We start from the raw sequence: 18,815 nt of genomic DNA on the forward strand, positions 1-18,815 counted from the left end.
ACCTTCCAACCTCAGCAAAAATTAAGTTTTGGCTAGGTATTCGTATTTTGTAGGAATTATGCCTGCTCAGTTATTTATTTTTATATTGCGGCAACTTTTTATCCTGATTTGTGCAGAAAGAAGGCTGATGCAATCATGCTGTGTGCTTGTATCTCCGTCACTTCCATATCCCTGATATCTTTTGAACCTATTGACAAATTTCAACCAATTGATCTCTCAAGGAAAATTGAGTTCTACAAGCTTTGTGTAAATACCCTGTCAGAGAGCCCTCTCGCAGAGGGGTAGGCCGTAGTGTGAACAGGCCTCATTTCAGACAACAGAGAATCCACTTGTGAGAAAGTGTTTATTGATAAATGTCTGTCCATGGGGAGGGTCTCAGGGAGAGCTTGTTCTTTCTTCGATCTGCAGTCAATCAAGTCTGAGGCTCAGGTCATTTAGGAGCCAGGCATCGTAGCACTGATCCCAACAGCATGTGGGATACTGCTTTGCAGTAATCATTTAACAACTTCACTACATTTAAAACAACTGTTTTTAAAAAACACTTAAGTCTCCTCTCCTCTCCTCTCCTCTCCTCTCCTCTCCTCTCCTCTCCTCTCCTCTCCTCTCCTCTCCTCTCCTCTCCTCTCCTCTCCTCTCCTCTCCTCTCCTCTCCTCCTTCCCTTCCTTTCCCTTCCTATTTTTTTTTTTTACTTTTTGACCAACAACTGTCCAATAGCCTGTCACTTAAGAGCAAAGCTTTACGTTGTCCATCACGCAAGAAGTCAACCCTTGACCTTTATCACTGTCACTTTTCTTCATAGATTCTCTGAGTTTGAAGTTACAGAATTGCTAAAACAGATAACAAAGTGCAGAAGGCTGAAAAGTAGCTAGGACAAACCTCCAGGGACAAAGTTTATCTGTTGGAGCATTTCCTGTGTGTACTTTGAAACCTCTCAATTTAACTTGATCAAAGCACGAGCCGACACGTTTCAGCTCCCTACTGAACAAACAAATTTACTGCTTATCATTATTGCCACCTCAGCCTTTAATTTACTTTACCTAGTAAGCCAGTACATGTTAAATGAACAACCGGGGCATTACAAATGTTCTGGTCTTAAAAATAGGCTATAGTTCATCTGACACTAAAAGTTGTGACGTTACACAGACCTTCTCCTTTGCCACAGTCACTGTATAAAAGGAGGCTTAAACCATATGTAGCCAGTGTGGAACACAGTGGCCTCTTTGGGACCACTATGTCCATCAGCATCTGCAGGAGGGTTTTTTTTTTTTTTAGAATCTCAGGCTTCCTCCTTTCTTTTTCATTAACTCCCATAGGACATATGTGGACTGAGAAAATAAATGGTGGCATTTTTGAAATGCGTTAGTTAACTCACATTAACACATTTCAAAGCACACTTTATCACATATGGATTAACAGATCATTTTAAACACCACTTTTTGTCAACAGGAGTAACTAATGCTTTTTTTAATGTTCTGGTAGCTGGCTTTTTTCATTAAATAGTATTTATTTAAATTAATAATACTAATAGTAAAGAGTATTGTGAGGTTTTGCACAAAGGGACCATGGCCAGGCAACCTGGCCCAGAGGAGACAGTGGGGTACAGTAGCAGCCTTTCTGTTTCTAAGCCAAAACAATTCAGGCAATGTTTTCAATCGGTATCTAAAACCTTGTGATTGTTTTCCACTTAATTAAAACTACTGGCCCGTATTTTGCAGCTCGTGTGGCCTTCCTTGCTCTCTGAGAAATGGAGTCCAAAAGTTCTGATTTAATTGTTAACTGCTTTTCTTCAATATCATTTCTCCCGAGAGCCAGTGTGGTACCTGAGGTGAGGCTGCTGCTTTTTCAGGAGGTACCTACAAAGGAGGGGATAAGTGCTATGCTTGGTCTCTGTTCTTGAATGCTTTGCCTTGTGTGAATGCGGATCCCTGAACAGGGAAACTGCTACTGTCCCTCTAAGGTGTATGTTTCTGGGCCTGCAATGCAAACACTGAAATATCCGAACAGCTTCCCAAACATCTTTGCTCCCAGAACACCACTAAAAGGGATCTTTACTTGATATAGGTAGATACAGACTTAAACTGTTCTTCATTGCTCCAAACTGTGATTGCCTTTGTCGACTGGCAGTTTCTTTCCTCTTTCAAGCAAAACCAGCATCTTCAAATATTCTGCAAGCTCAAGTATTAACCATAATCATTTTTTATTCTACTTCTGTGTCATCCTTCACTGACGATGCAAAATGCTTAAACAGTATAAGTTATGATGGAAATTTTCAAAAAAAAAATCAGCAACACATCTCTTCTTAGAATTAATGGAACATGCATGACTCTTTCCTGCACAGCTTGGTAAATGTCAGTCAGAGACTTCAGAGTATCTATGCAAGAAATGAGAGGACAAACATCCACATATGTCAGTGTCTACTGACACAGATCTACCTCCACATGCAATTCTACTAATGAATGTATCATATCTTTCCCCATAATAATCACAGACTAAGGTTAGTTGAGTTTGAGGTTTTGTGAAACTTCCAGGTCATGTTTTGGTTTTCCTGACTTGCAGAACTGTTTCAAATCCACAAAATTCCTTTACAATTTGTACTTGCATTGGGTTACTTTCTTCCTCTAATGTTATTAACTTAAACAATTTAGATGACTTTTCTGCTTAAATGAAGCCTGTGCCAGATATAGAAAAATCCTTTCCTGAAAATAAATTCACACAAATGAATGCTCTGCATGTTTGGATTACCTGTAATGACAGTACTTATTGAGATAATACAAAATTTTTCGTTTGGCCAATCTGTTTATAAATTTGTGAGAGGAAATCTTAGTCTAACTGGTTCTGCCATTTTCAAGATCAAATTCAGACAATGTTACTGGGTGGGAAATGTTCCTGTGTTGTTCTAGGATGAAGCAGACTTGTAGAAGTATTCTCCAGACAGAGAAAAGAGTAAGTTTGTTCTGTACTAGGTGGTACCCTGACGCTTGGGCTTTACTCTGGGACTATGGGAGAAACAGGTTTAAACCTTTATTTTGCTTGAGCTGTGTTTCTCACATACCAAGAGGGATGCCCCTGTCATCAGTCCACCTGTGATGGGTCTTCCTAAATATCTCTGGCCATATAAGTTGCTAATGCTTCTCTAAGAGAGGTTGACTGTGTAGTTGTAGGTTTGAGAACTCCTTGAGGACATGGGAGACTCAGATGCATGCTCCCACTCCAAGCTTTTGTATAAAAAAGTGGAAACTACTCCAGTAGGTGAGCTTGGAGGAAGTGCTTTTTCCTTCCTATAAAACAGTACTGGTTGGGAACACAACCAGTCCTGAAACTGGAATCTCTGGTCTGACTCTGGCAGAGTAGGCATGTTGGCTACTAGAGCAACAAACGCTAATATTTTAACTGAACGTTTCACTCTAACAGCTGTTTGTGTAAGAACCGCCATTTTTAACAAGTCAGTATTTTGTAACAAAAATTATTCTATCAGAATTTTCTGTAGCATCTCTAGAGAAGAGTCCAAGGGACAGGGTCCTTGGACAGCTCTGTGGACTTCGATCTTCTTACTCAGTCTTCAATAAAACTTTGTTCCTGCGGCTGTTCTTCTCAGCCCAACTGCTCTTGCTTGGCACAAAATAATCACAGAAAACTACAGCTGATCCTGTCAGGAGCGTGCTACTGATTGCTGCAAACATGCTCACAGACTGCACTGAAACAATCAAATGATTTGTCCAGAGGTGATATATCCTATGTGGGGATCTCTTATGCTGGTTGTGGTTTTAAGCAGGATGAAAGCAAAATATTTTAAATCCCCCGTAAAAGACTGTTAAGTCTTTTATGTATGCTGCTAAGCTATACTGGAAGTCCAATCTCATTGTCAGTCTTCTTGGATGGTTGGGTAGCAGAGAAACCCTGCAGTCCCCTGGCTGCTAAAGGGGTAGGAGCCAGGGTCTGTGGAGCTTTCCATGCACCTCAGTCCTCATTTGTTAGCTGGATATCACTTAAACTTTTCCATTCCAGTCATTTATTTATTTATTTGTTTATTTATTGGATGGGTAGACACCCAAGAGACAGAGACAAAAAAGAAGAGACAAAAAGTCTCTTGTCTTAGAAGAGACAAAAAATCTAGGTATTTCTGCAATATCTTCACCTGCAATATCTTCACCTGCTGTTCTCTTCTTGGGATGGCAGCCTCATTGTGTGTACTGTTGTTCTTTTCCTCTACAGACAGCCATGTGTCAGATGTCTGCAACTTTCCAAGTTTTAGAAAGTTGAAACAACAGTTTTAGTCCTCAGAAATTAATCTTTGCAGAGCATCTATGTCGGGAAAGCTGCTGTCCATTAGTAGGAAATTATTCAGAGAAAGGAAGGCGATTTGCTTATTTATGTAAGAAACTGCTGTACAATTAAGTACAGATATAGGTCAGTAAAATAAGTTCTTTGATCTATTGCTACAAGGAATCAGTGTAAATACGTTTCCTGATAAGAGTTGCTACTGCGTAATTGCATTTTACAAACTGCGTAGTGTGCTATTACTCAGGAAATGTGTTTACTGATATGCGTGTCTCAACTCAGCCTCATGGTTGAAAGGTTTGCTTTTGCTGATATTTATAGTTCTTGCACATTTTTAATAAGGTGATTAAACTTGTGAAGGGATGGGAGAGAGTACAAATAGGGAAAATTGATTCTAGAGCACACAAAACCACTATTGAAATAGAGACCAGTTGATTGTTTTTAAACAAATGCAGGTTAAGATTAAACTGCAAGACAAATATGAAGAGGGATTAATTTATACTGTCAACTCTGACTGTTCTAGGCTTCATCGTTTTGTGAGAATAGATGAGAGTATGACTCCATCACAGCTGTAAAAAGGTTTCCTCTTCATGGAGTTTTGTCCTATTCTAGGGAAAATAATACTCTCTATAGAAATTGAGCCCCGTCAGAGCTTGCACAGGAGCTGCTAACTGAATGCCAGTGGCATTGAATGCTCACATAAGAAGAGACTCAACCTGGGCTTTAGTGGGATTCCTGATATAGGAGGATGGGAATCAACATAGTGCTGTTATAACTCAAATCATACTTCCATATTTACAGACTGTCTGCCATAGTAATGAAGGGTATCCAGGCAATTCTTTTCAAGTTTAGGTTTCAGTCACTGTGGACCTGCCTAAGAGATGCCAGTTGGATAGAAGCTATTCAGTTAGGCTGGACTGAACTTATTAAACATTGTGTCAGCATGAAAATATTAATGTACAGGTTTGAGCTAAGCCATCTCATCATATTTTAATGTGGGAGACAGACCATTGTGTAGTTCAAAACAAGAGGGGGGGGGGGGAAGTGGTTATATTTGTATTTCTTTGTTTTGAAGAATACATTGTTGAACTATCAGAAACAGAAAGCTACTGCAGGATGGGAAAGCAGCCCTTGAAGAACAGGAGAGCATCTCTGTGCTCTGGTTACAGAAGCTGTGAGTTTTCTAGCTGTGGGCTTCTGAAAATCCCTTTTTGCCAAGACATGGTATTCATAAAAGGGTAAACAACACTTTAAGACTGGAGTGGGACATCCACTATTCTCGTGGTCTGTAGTAGGCAACAGAAAAAAAACATTGGGTTGTTCCTGAGAAAGAGGATGTGGTTCTGGGTAAGTGGCCAGGGTGGGAGGCAATTCCCGCATCCTGTGTTATCTTCAGGTTCTGGAGCCAAGCTTATTGCTCTGCACATCATGTTTTGGTAATAGAAAAATGATTTGCACATCTCTCTTCTCTGCAAGGATTTCAGGGAATGGTCTTCTTGGGGTAACCGAAGGAAAGCTCTGGCTTTTTCTTATCGGAGGCAAAATATGTGGTCATGTGTGAGGCAGACTGAAACCAAACTGAAACTGAAACTGAATTTGTCTTTCCCTGGATGTCCTGCATGCTCAATGTTGGGCAAAAGAGGTGCTGCAGTACAGCTTCAGATGTCCTTTGGAGCCCTCATGTGCAGTCATAGTCTAAAAGTCCTGTGAGCAGGAGGTGAATCTGAGTGACACCATTTAGCATACGAGTGGTATCTTTCTCTCTTAGTGACGTTTTGCACACAAAAAAATGGGCTGTGCTTTCCATGTAAGTGAGCTACAGAGTAGAAACCATGTTGATCAGGAATGTGAAAGGCTGCCATTTTCTTCTTCTTGCTTTAACTGGAGTAGGGTGCTTTAAATGGGCAGTAAGGTGTCCTCTGGTGATGGAACGCTCCATTGGGGGCAGCAACATCCAGGGTATGGTATGGTCATGCTTTGGGTTGGGATTTAGGTGGCCAGTGTGCTTTTCCATGACTTTACTGCTCCTTACGTTTCTCCTCAAGAGATATCTCTTCACTTTTCTGGCAAACCAGCACCTTGGTGTGTGCATGAGATAAAGACTAATACCCACATTTCTTCCTCACTCACTAAGGAATCTACCATCGGAAAGCATTTGGTGGGCCAGTCTGATTTCCTGATGGCAGTTCAGATTACAGTCAGGCTCTGCAAAGCTAGAAATGACTGTTTCTGGTGTCTTTGGTGTGGTTATGGCTCCCAGAGTCCGCAGTAAAAGACCTTATCTCCTGTTGATGTTCAGAAGTGCATAGCATTGGCACCATCATCATTAGGAGAACAGTGTTGTGCTTTTTTTTTTTTTTTTCTGTCTCTCTGAATCTTTTATTATTATTATTTTTTTAATAATAATACGATATTACTACAATACAATTACAATCGCCTTACAATATTGAAAAGGAGAGAGGGAAAGAAACCTCTGAAAGAGCACACTAAGAATGTATTTTAAGCAAAGGGCAGGAAATGGCAATGTTCATGTTGCACACAGTCTGACTTTGGCTCCCTTGTGACAGTACAGTCTCTAATTACACAAACAAATATAATTTTTGAAGGCTATGTTAAGCCTATGCTAAGTATGCTACTATGCTACTAGTAGCTTATGCTACTACGCTTTCTATGCTAAGAAAGTATGGACTAAAAGAGTATGGACTATTTAAAACCTTAGACAAGCATGGAAGTCCCACCAATTGTGTTACGCTTATGCTGACTTATTGTCAGAGTGGTCCATTTTATTTTTATCATTTTGTGGGTACGATACTCATTTTCTACAGAAGTAAACGGGCTTTGCAAATTCGTGCAAATGTTCCTCACTGAGGTGTTTTTCTGAACTGGGCAGATGTGAAAAGATGTTGAAATTCTTTCCTGACTCAGGCCCACAAAGATTGCTAGTAGGGGCCACAGCTGGAGAAAAGACACCCTTGGCTGGGCACAGTGTGTCCATTTATTATTAGAAAATCAGGGTGTATCTTTTTCAGATTTCTGAAGAGAAAGGACTTGGGGAGTAGTCTGGCCCAAACAGAAAACTGTTTCCTGATCTGTGTGAGAGATCTAAGCCGAACTTTCTTACTCAGGGAAGAGAAGCTGGAAGAAAGGCTCCAAATACTACAAGGTAAGACAACAGTCTCTGCTATTGATAAGATATCTGGAAAGCACAAAAGGGAATTAGGTATCTACTTCAGACAGCTGCATTAGACTTCTCCTCACTCCTACTAATCCTCCCCAGCAGTATTATGGGCAGGAATTCTTCCTTCTGCATGAGCAGTTTTTCTAGTGGTTAAAGACATTAATGAAGGCTGAGACCATTAAGTCCTGTTTCTTGCCTGCTTCTAACAGACTGTATGAACTCAGTCCCATTGTTTTAGTTCCTGTATTTCAGTTTATTTATCTGTAAGGCAGCCTCTTATGTTATATACCTCGCACAGCTTTGTGAGGACAGATTTTTTGTCAAGATGGCTGGGAACTTCTGGAAAAAAATGTGGTATAATCATGACATATTATAGTTATTATCAGTTATCATTAAAAGAATTGTACTTTTGCATGTGAGAAAGGGAAAAAGGAAAGATGCTCATTAGCAGCTTCCTTCCTCGGGCTATGAGCTTCCACGGGCTCCTCTCTGATAAGCGTGTACACAGCTGCAGTCCCACGGCAGCCCAAGCTGATGTAACAGCTGCTGCTGTGGTGTAGTGCCACCATCTGCCCTTCTCCCACAGCCCCACTCCATCCCTTACATTGCCTCAAATGTTCTCTGCTCCTTCGCAGAATCCTTCACAGAACCATTTCAAGAAAACTACCTTTGGGGAAGAAAACTACCTGTTACTCTTTTTTTTTTTTTTTTTTTTTTTTTTTTTCCCTGAAGGAGTGTAGTTTCAGCTGCGGGGTGGTGGTGCTCTGAAGTGTGGCAGGACACTGTAGAGGGACCCTTGAGCTGCTGAAGGAGAGGAGCAGGGCTGTGTGGCTGAGGGCATGGCAGCAGAGATGGCTGTGGTGGCCAGCAGCCATGCCACAGCCTTTCCCACCAGGCTAGGGTAGTCTGGTGAGGTCAGATACCAGTGTCACCCCTGATGGGGTAGTGCGGGACTGAAGAGGAGTCATGGGGAAAAGAGAAGAGTGAGGGTGCTATAAGCTGGGACTCTAATCAAGAACAAGTTCAGGAAAGAGAAATAGGAGCCATTATGGAGAAAATGTTGGGTTATGGCTCAGTGGCTCTCAAAAAGTTGACCAGACTGGAATTACTAGAAGTCCAGAGAACAGCCTGAAAATACCACTTTCCTATAGTGAAAAGTACCTGTTTGCTGAACTCTTACACTCTGTGAGGAATTCTGGTCCCCCCTCCCCACTTCAGAAGGGGTGAAGTAGAATTAAAAAAAAAGGTTCAGAGAAGGGCATCAAGGATGCACAGAGGAATGGAGCACCTTCCTGATACAGAGAGGCTACACTGAATAATCCCTCTTGAGTTTGGAAAAGAGAGACCTGGCAAGAGCAGAGGAAGGCTGCTGGATTGCAGTGCTTTATAGGATCATGTATGACATGGTGAATGGATAAGAAGAAAGCAAAAATAAGTGTTTCAGTACTTCTTGATAAAAAAAAAAAGCTGGTGAGCACCCTGAGAATTCACACATACACAAGAAAATTTAGGCTGGAAGGGACTTCTGGATGTAATCTGGTCAAACTGTCTCTCAAAGAGGGGCCAAAGGGGGCTTTGTCTTGCCCAGTTTTGAATACCTCCAAAAATGCAGATCCTACAGCCTCTCCAGACAACCTGATCCAGTGTTATCAGACAGAAGATTTGAAACAACTTCAGAAAATATTTTATTTTATGACCTTTAAATATGATTAACTCATTACTTGGGATTCAATGGGGTGAAAAGACTGAATTGCTTCATATAGTGACCAAAACCATGGAAGAAAAGCTCTTCCATTGCTATTAAAACTGTGAGCGTTACGTCTAGCTTGAGAATGCTGTAATCAGCAGATCATGGGAAGATGGCAACATACTGTGGGGAGAATCACCATGGTTTAGTTGTCTCCTTCTGTCCCAAAGCACCTTATGTTGGCCACAGTCAGAGGAGAAATATTGGCTTTGATGGGCCTTTAGTCCATGCAGCAAGGTGGTCTCTGGTCTGATCAGTGGGTATCTAAGCCTGGGAACACAGCAAGTAGGATGAAAACACATTAGAGCTCATAATGCTGCCTTAAATTTCACAGAAGGACAGCTGCCCAGGCAGGTTCGGACCTATTTCCATCATGCGTTAAAAGTTAGTTTCATAACACGTATTTTTCTGTCAAACTTTGTGAATAAAACAGTGCAGGAAGATGTCGTGACTAACACGAAGCTTTTTATTCAGGCAGCAGATGAAGTGGGTTAGTTTTAGAAAGGAGTAGGAGTCAGAAGAACATTCAGCTTAAGCAGACAGACCAACCCCAGTTAAACTGAAGGGAAAAGCAGTGACACTGGATCTTGCATATCTGATGTGAAAGGCTAGGAATACAATGCTGGATTTATTATTCAGGTTATACATTATCCCAGAATACTGCAGTTTTATAGTGGTGACATCTGACCACTTGCTATCGAGAGATAACTTGAAAGTGCCGCACCATAGGAAAGCTGTTCCTTTCTTGTTGCAGTTATTTTTATTGACGAGCTTTCTGACACTGTGAAGAGTCCATTGGTACACAGAAGCAAAATACCATACACAGCCAGTCAGAGTAAGATTGCAGGTATGAACAATAAAGCAAATGAATACCCTGCTGCTCCTCTGCACACATAGCTGCTTATTCATCCTTTAAAAAAAAAAAAAAAAAGGAAAGAAAAAGAATAAAATGCACAGATGTTTGGATTCAGAGATAAAACAATCCCATAATGCAGGGAGCTCTCACATTTTTTGGATGCGATGTGCCACATCTTGTGGGAGAGGTGGATGTGGGGAGCGCGTCTTTCTGCAGTATGTCATCTGCAACATAAGCCCCTCATGCTCGCATCAGGCCCCTCCCTTCCCACTCACGAGTTGATAACCTCTTTGTTGCAGAACATTAATTGATTGCTTGGGGGAAAAAATGACATTGAGAAGGAATGCAATGCTTTATTTATAGGCTAGCTGTTGCTTTTCTTCCTGTAAAGTGCTTTCACTTCTAGTAGTTGATTATTAAGGAGAGCAATGGTGTGATCACAGACTCTGGGCAAAGTCTTTCTGGTGCTTTTGCCCTCTCACTCCAGCTTGTCCTGTCCACCTTGCAGAGCTCAGCTGCAAAAGGGAGGCTGTGCATCAGCCACGGGGTGGCCGTGGTGGCAAAGGTCCCTGGTAGGGGACAAACCCATGGACCAGGTAAGGGAGCAGCGCCTGAAGCTTCTGCTTGGGCTCAAAGGGCTCCGTGCACCTGGGTGTGCTGGGGATGGGGCCTAGTGGGTGGTCATGTGCCATCACAGACACTGTTTGACGCAGTGTCTGAGCCAATTTACGGGCAGAAAGGCACCCTCGCTTCCTCTCTGCTGCTGCTCTTGGACGGAAGCATATGGTGCAGCCTGTGGGGCTGGAGTCAGCACCTGACTGGGTGGCAGCAAAGGAGGAGCGAGCCCGCTACCCCAGCTGGCACATGGCAGGGATCAGGAGACCCCGAACATGCACATTACTTTGTTTTTGCAGCATGGATCTTACTCAAGCCTTCTTTCTTAGTGATCACAGTAAGAACAAGAGAAATGGCAAAGCTTTTAGTAAGATCGGTTTCTCTAATGACTCACCAAGTGCTACAAAGTCAAAACAGGTTGCTTGTACTTGAAAGGTATAAAACAACCATGTCATTTTTATGGTTACTGTACAAAACACCGCATATATGCATGCAAGGGAACATTTTAAAATCTCATATATATATATATATATTTTTTTTCCCAGCTAGAGGCTTCTTTCTTCTGGTTTTTATTCATGTGTCATGATTCGTATTAAGCATTATTGCTTTAGCAATTAAGCTAATTTCCTCACTGCACTCTGCCAGTCAGTGTATTGCTCTTTTGTACTCCTAAAAGAAAGCAGGAATTCACTTCAGGTACTGGTGGCCCGAGTCAGTCCCCACTGCAGTCCATCAAAGTTCTCCCCTGGCCATTAGCAGGGGCAGCTAGCACTGGGAAATGAGCAATAACTACATAGCCCATCCGAAAAAGATCTGCAAGTCCATCAACTTTCTGTTACGTAAAATTATTTTCAACAACAACAATACACCTACATTTCTATAATGTCTTTCATTCCAAATGAAATTTCACCACCATAGTGTTTCGGGAAAATGTGCCTTTTTGTGTAGTTACAAATGATTTGACAGGAAAAATATCCCTTTCAGTGAAGTCTGACAGAAAAATGAAATTTCAAGGAAATAAAATATCTTGTAATGCAATTAGAGATTTCTACAAAAAAAAAAAAAAAAAGCACTTTTAAAGAGAGAAATACTCTCATTTCGTCAGAACAAGACAGCCATCTTAGGATTTTCCAGTACTTTCTCAGTCTTCTCAATCTTTCTCTCTCTCTCTCTCCTTTTTTTTCTTTTTTCTTTTCTTTTTTTTTTTTTTTTTTTTTTTTTTTAAGGAACAGGAAGCACCCAACAGTATTCAAGCCCCTAGAGGATATAAAAGAACATAAGTGGTAGCGTGTGATATTTCCTTGGGTGGAGAATAGTTCTTATACTTCACATTCCTTTTGCAAGTTAGAGTATGCCCCTGCTGCAGTGCCTGGTTAGGTCCTGGGGTGGTTAATCCAGGACAAGTCCTTACTTCCACAGCTGCACTTCTACCTAGGCCCCCACAGCCAGTGTGCGGCTCACCTGGGCACACTGTTGGGTGAGCTGCAGACAGAAGATGCTCCAGACATTCCCAGGTTGTTTCTGGAGCTGCCTGAAAATGGACTGTGAAGGGAGCTTATCTCAAGAATGAAAACAGCCACACAAAATAGTTCAGATCCTTGGTCTGTCGCTGTACACAGGTATGTTACAAATTTCCCCTTAGGGAAGGAGCAATGTACACTCTGCAGCTGAAATTGCCTTTTTCCTCCTCTTCTTCCATGCTGGGGACTTAGACACACCAGTCCTTTACCCAGGGGGGTTGTTCTCCTTCCTGTGATGGCCACTCTACAACAATTGCTGTCTTGAGGATGGGGATGAAATCAAAGTTTTAACCATACTCTTCCCTTACACTGCTGGCTTGACAGAGGCACCTGCCCTCCCTGCACCTTGATATGGGGAGGTGGTGCAAGGAAAGGTGGAGGACCACCCCTCTCCAGATTTGTGGATAAAGCCAGCTGCTGTGGCTTTTTGTCCACACTATTGTTCTGTGCCCTACATGATCTGCCAAGGAAATGGAGGGAAAGAGTTAAGTGCGATGGGTCATGGGAGTGCCTTCCCAGCTCAGTGCAGGTATTTCCTGCCCAACAACTCAAAAATGTTAATTCATAGGACAGTGTGCACTTTTCTTTCTGCTTTCTGCTCATTAAAAAGTCAGTGATAGCAGACACCATCTCCAGTGCAGCTTCTGTGTCCCCTGCCATGGGTCTAGCCTTCCTCCAAGTGAGAGGCCTTGGATCTGCTAAATAATGCGGCACACCTCCAGGGCCCAGCCACATGCATTGCTGGGAAGAGGACAAGGTCTGGATGGCTTTTTTACCCACCAGTCACCACCTCTGTTCCCCTTCTCCTGTGGTTGCAAGAGTCCTCAAAGCAGTCTTTGAGTTATTTGATAAACACGCTAATTTACATCTCATGTAATGCCAGCCACAGCATGAGTGATGTTCCCAGAAGTTGTACAGGCAGGAGGATGGAAAGGTGAGCTTGTCACCCATAGATGACTGACCTGTACCCCAAAGTGTCCCAGGACTGTCCCAGGAACTGCTCAAGGCACTTGCAATGACAGCTTGCATATTCTCCTCCAGGACTACTGAGCTGCTCTACTTCTTCAAGCTTTTTAAATTTGGGTTTCCCCACAGCCAGACCTTTCTCAAGCTGCTTAGCTTTTTTTCCTTGTACACCCACATAATTACTCCAGCACAAAGAGTGGGCTTGTGAAGCAGCAGCATTTTAAAAAACCACAAACTCTGATCTCAAGGCAATCTTTCCCTCCTACTTCCTCCCCCTTCAAGCAGGGGTGTCAGCCGTGCTGTTTCTTTCAAACTTTCTCTGACTCATCTCATCAGGCAGCTTGTAAATACTTGAATGCATCCATCAATGTCAAGTCAAAGTAAGTAAGTAGCTGCATATGCTGTGCAATGGAGTTTCCTTCACTCATATGTGTCTTTTTGGAGGTAGAAAGAATTTAGGGGTGGCTCTATCTCCCAGTATCATTAACATACATAGATGCTGTTGAAGATGTCTTATCATGAGAACAAGGCACAATATATAAGACGATCTTCTTACAGTCAATAAAGCATACTTTACTGAAATACCCAATATTGTATGATCTGGACTGGAATGACTTTATGCAACATGCTGCATTCCTTTAAGCTTAAAAACTGGGAATTAAAGACTCAGAGGAGCTGGAATACCAGCAGCCCTTTGAGAAGGTACCATTTCAGACCAGCTGGTCACAGCCTTAAAAACGGTTGCTAGAAAAATATTATCTTTTTGTATTACTAGGGTATAATTTGCTGTGTCATCGTTGCATGCCAAAATCTGAAAAGCAGAATGTGCAAGTGATTCAGATGATATATGGAACACAAACCGCCTCTTCAGAAGAAAAAAATCTCTGCTGAAGAACAATAATGTTCCCATGTATATGACTGATAAACATGTGAGTTTCATCTTGAACTAAGTGACAAAATATGGATGCTGCACCAAGGCTTTGCTCAGCATGGGGCAAGATTCATCAGTTTATCTACCAGCAGGCCAGTTTATGGCAATGAAATCATTACAGTGGGAAGAAAGGGAAAGTCTTGCAGAACTTCCAAGCTATTCCCACTGGATAGCTGAGATAGAAAGTCTGGTAATTGCAATAATGGTCAGTTCAGGTGGATGAACTTAACCTCAGATATAAATATGTGTGCAAATATGCTCTCCCACAAACACAAACACACACACTCATTAAGTAGGCTATAGCTTATAATTAAACTGGGAGCCAGGAACTCAAACTTAGTGTTACTTTACAGAGTAATCTGGGGAAAATCAGCTGAGTGCGAGGAACTCTCCCCTGTACAGTGGAAGAGATGATGCTCTGAAAAGTCTTCCTCCCCTCTGCGACACCCCATAGTAAGAGACTGGCAGAAGCAGTGCTGTGACGGTCTTCCCATTCACATTTGCTATGCTTTTAAAACATAAGGCATTATTATCTCTCTCTGGATTCATTGGGCTGACCAGAGTAAGATATTGGGTCAAGGTGAGCACCAGTAGTAGTACAGGTTTGTAAGCAGTTTTTCTCTACTGCGATGAAAGGGCACTTCAAGCACTGCTCTTCCCTCTTGTTTCTCAGGGAGTGCAAGTTGAGAATCAGGATAATCGCACAACAGAAATGCTTTCCATCTCACTCCTTTATTTACTTTTTTTCATTATTTCCTTCCACTCCCAGGTAAAGGAATGTAGGCTGTTTGAAGAGTTGATCTTCTGGGGTGGGGCTCTAGCTTAATTTGAAACATTGCTGAATATTTAGTCATGTTCTGTAGGAGTATCAGAATCATAAAATACTTGGATTTCTAACAAACTGTGCACGTGTACACAATCTACAGAAAGAGAACAAGTGTTTAAAAACAAGGCTCTATACACAATTCCAAAGTCATTTAAATATAAGATATATATAATTCAAGTTAAAAACATCTTGCAGTACTACATTATTGACAGCTTAAAGTCAGACACCAACTGTGATTGCATAAATCTGTAAGCTGCTTCAGGGAAAAATTGCTAACCGTTTTAAATTTGATTTTAAAATAAAGATACCACAGAAGGAAGTTTGAGTTCATTTAAATAGGAACATATCATTTATAAACAGAATTTTCATCCTAGCGGTCAAATTGGTCAACTCATGTTGGTTTAGGAAGGTAGCTCTCTTATTTTTAAACCCGTTGGTTTATGCTGTGGCAGGTGGGACCATGCTTTTGTGACTAAAGTCTTCAAATTAGGATGCTTCCCTAAGTCTTTCAATGACTAAAGATGGATCAGAACAAAGTTCCTCTTCTCTCAAAGATTTTGTGAATTCAAAACAAATTTCCCATTTTGTACTTAATCTCCCATTTCTAGCTGCCATGAAAATATAGTGTATTTCCAATGTTGAAACATGGACTGCCTGTCATTGCAGGGCTTTTGGGACACAAAAGGGCAATCTCTTGGAGACTGTGAAGGCTCATGTTAGCCTTCTCCAAGGGAAGTTTCCCTCAATTGTTCTTGAAGTAATAGATTTATACGTTTTTAAAAGAGCATGACAATCTGTTTAGGTGATGGCTTTATAAGTCATGGTTCCATTTCTGATCCTGCAGACTCAGGCTAGAAATCAAAGTTATTAGAGCTTACATTGGAGTGATGCACAATCAGAACTGGACCCATTCTTCTCAGTGCAGATCCACTAATGGTTCACAAATAGGTTCACAAATCCTAGCTTCTGTCTCTGTTGGTACCAGACTTCAGAGGAAGGCAGAAATTGTTTGCAAGACACAAATATTTGTAGGGTGAGTATACTTTCCTCTATGAAAAATGACCTCAAATCCGATGCTGGATAACAAATCGGGATAGATTTGTCCAACTTCTACGTATAGTTTTCTGGCTGTGGTTCCAGAACCATAGCCAATGACATTTCGTCATCTAACTACTTCCTTGATAGGCATAATGAAGTAATTAGCTAAGTGCTGTCAGATATACTCACCTCTGTGTGCCCACCAAACTGGTCCTTTGAAAGTTCAAATACAAAACTGGAGGTGACTTCAGAACTCAACTCTGCATTCACAGTGAAAGTGAGGCAAACTAATACTAGTGACTACAACGGTGTCAGAACTTTCTCTGATTTCCCTTGCCAAAGGAAAATTGGCCTGAAGGTCTTTATGAGTGTTACCAAATTACTAGTCATTCACCGTGGTTGAGACCCATCTCTCCCACAAGCCACGCAAGCATCATTCACTCTTACATACCACGTTGGCTTCACCACTGAGGTACATCTCATGCCCTGACTTATCTTTGTACATGTTGTCTATGAATAATTCAGGACGTCTCCAGACAAGTTTACTGTTTCATTCCAAATGAATAAGCACCGGTAACAAATCTGATGTGAAAGTGTAGCAACAGACTGAATAGCTAGTATAAAGCAAGAAAGGTTTCCATGGACACCCTTTTGCTCCGATAGGCTGTTTTAAGGGAGAAATGCGGCGTTCATGTAGCAGGTTCAGGATGTAAGAGGAGACAGCCTGTTCCAAAAAGTCATATGCATCAGTTGTTCAACTGGCCATTTGGGCAGGTGCGTTCAATGAGCACTGGAGGCCATCAGTGATATACAACGTGCATGGTGTGCCAGTCCCTGCACCATCCTGCACCACCCTGGACCTGGGCTGGTCCAAGCTTTGCCAGCATGCTGCAGCAATTAATCACTCTCAGTAAGATGACTCGTGCAACTCCCTCTGTGACATGCACCCTACTCTTGAGATTGCAGGTGTGCCAAATGCTCCGAGCTCAGGTACCAAGTCACACTGTGCAGGACACTGACATACATAGATAGTGCTGCATATACATATAACCTTTGTGAATGTAGACACTTCATTGGAATATTATTGTTGCTAGGTATTGTTGTTTTTTTTTAATGCATTTTTTTAAAAACTGTTATTTTAGCCAGAAATTTTACCAAGACGTTCAGAGGCTTTTGTTAGAAAGAAGCAGAAGTTTTGTGACAATGTGTTTGGCAAGGATAACACTCAGCAGATTCCAAGGACATTTTGACAGGGAACTTTAAGATATGTTGTCACTGCTATAAGGAGAAAGAATATCCTGCTATTAACATGTATCTAGATTTTCTCCTTGATTGTCCAGTTAATGATCCCAGCCTTGGTAGCAGCTTTCAGGGAAGATCCAGCAGCTAGATATCTGAGATGAAGGTGATGAAGAATAGTGGATTTCTAAATTAGAAAATTTCAGAGGTAGAAACGGGTAATAAGGAAATGAAAAGAAAAAAATCTTTGTGATCATCATCCAAACTCTAGGGGGGGAATAATGAAATCCACTGTGAAGAAGAGGTGCTCTCCATTCAGTCCTTCAGGTCAAAGGGCTTTCTGAGTTTTCCTTCTTTCAAGAGAGAAAACAAAGTGAGCATGGGTTTAGGAATATGGGGGAAAGCCCTACATGTGGAATGGAAATTGAAAAATTTGGAAAGATTGTGGTATCTGTGTCCTAGGTAGCCTTAATCATCAAGGAAGAGTATGCAATCTTCTGGGCAGCATGATTTGCCCTGTCAAAGCTTATCATACTTAAATTATTTGACTATTCCTCTTGTGCTTGCCCCTTGTACTACCCAAGTAGATGAAAGTTGGGCCAGTTTTGTATACACATTTTTGAATCTGTTGGGATTGTTTGAACCTATTAAATCTTTTCTTCTCATGTTTTCCAGAACAGTTTGTTTCTTCTTTCTGCTGTTTTCTCTGAGTTCCCTGAGCAGGGATTGTCTTCTGTTATATTAATATATCCTCCCTAGTATGATGAGTCCTGCTCTGGGGCAGGGGTGCCTCTCTTGCACTGCTCACAGCTGACTTTGTATTCTCACAACCAGCTTCTAAGGGTCTTAGTTGTCTTTTATCTGTTATTTAGGTAAAAAAATCTACAGCAAAGAAGCCTATAAGTCTTTCCAGTTATCTGCCAAACTAATTGAAAAAAAGACTCATTAATTTCTTTTGGCAATTATTACAGAGTGAATAATGCAGTAAGTCACTCTGAGCTCCTGTATAATGTTTTCTTGCTTTATGGATTGTTTCCTAGCGTGCCTGCAGCAGAGCTGTTTATGTTGTTTTCACTTTGTAATTTTGTGCATGAAGTACTACAATAAACATAATTAAAACCAAATTTCCCTCTCTCTCCTCCTATTTTTCTTCCCATGACTCTTCCCTTCTCTTAATCTTCTTCATTCTTGTTTCCCTTACTCATTTTTTTTGTCTTTTCTTCTTGTGTTTTCTCTTTTGCTCCCTCTCCCTTCACAGTTCTTTTTTTTTTTTCCTTCCCTCTTTCATATTCCATGTGCTTTCACAGACCTCAAAAGGCCTGTACTTAACATAAGCTAGGGTTTCCAGAGATGACAAGTCTGTGGGCAGAAGCCAATAAGATTTGAAGTTGAAACACAATCACATAAAACAGAACTACAAGCTCTTGCAAAACTGGCTTGTATAGACTCATACCTGTGAATGACATGTGAGCAGACTGTCTACACTGCTTGTGTTTTCCATTTAAGGTGATCACTTGTCATCTTTCCACCATTCATCCACCTGTCTTATTTCATAGTGATCAGTACTTTTCTTTTTAAGGAGATAGCTGTTACGATATGGAAAGCAGATCCCTAAGTTAG

This window comes from Oxyura jamaicensis, chromosome 1 (genome assembly GCF_011077185.1).
Source record: "Oxyura jamaicensis isolate SHBP4307 breed ruddy duck chromosome 1, BPBGC_Ojam_1.0, whole genome shotgun sequence".
NCBI lineage: Eukaryota > Metazoa > Chordata > Aves > Anseriformes > Anatidae > Oxyura > Oxyura jamaicensis.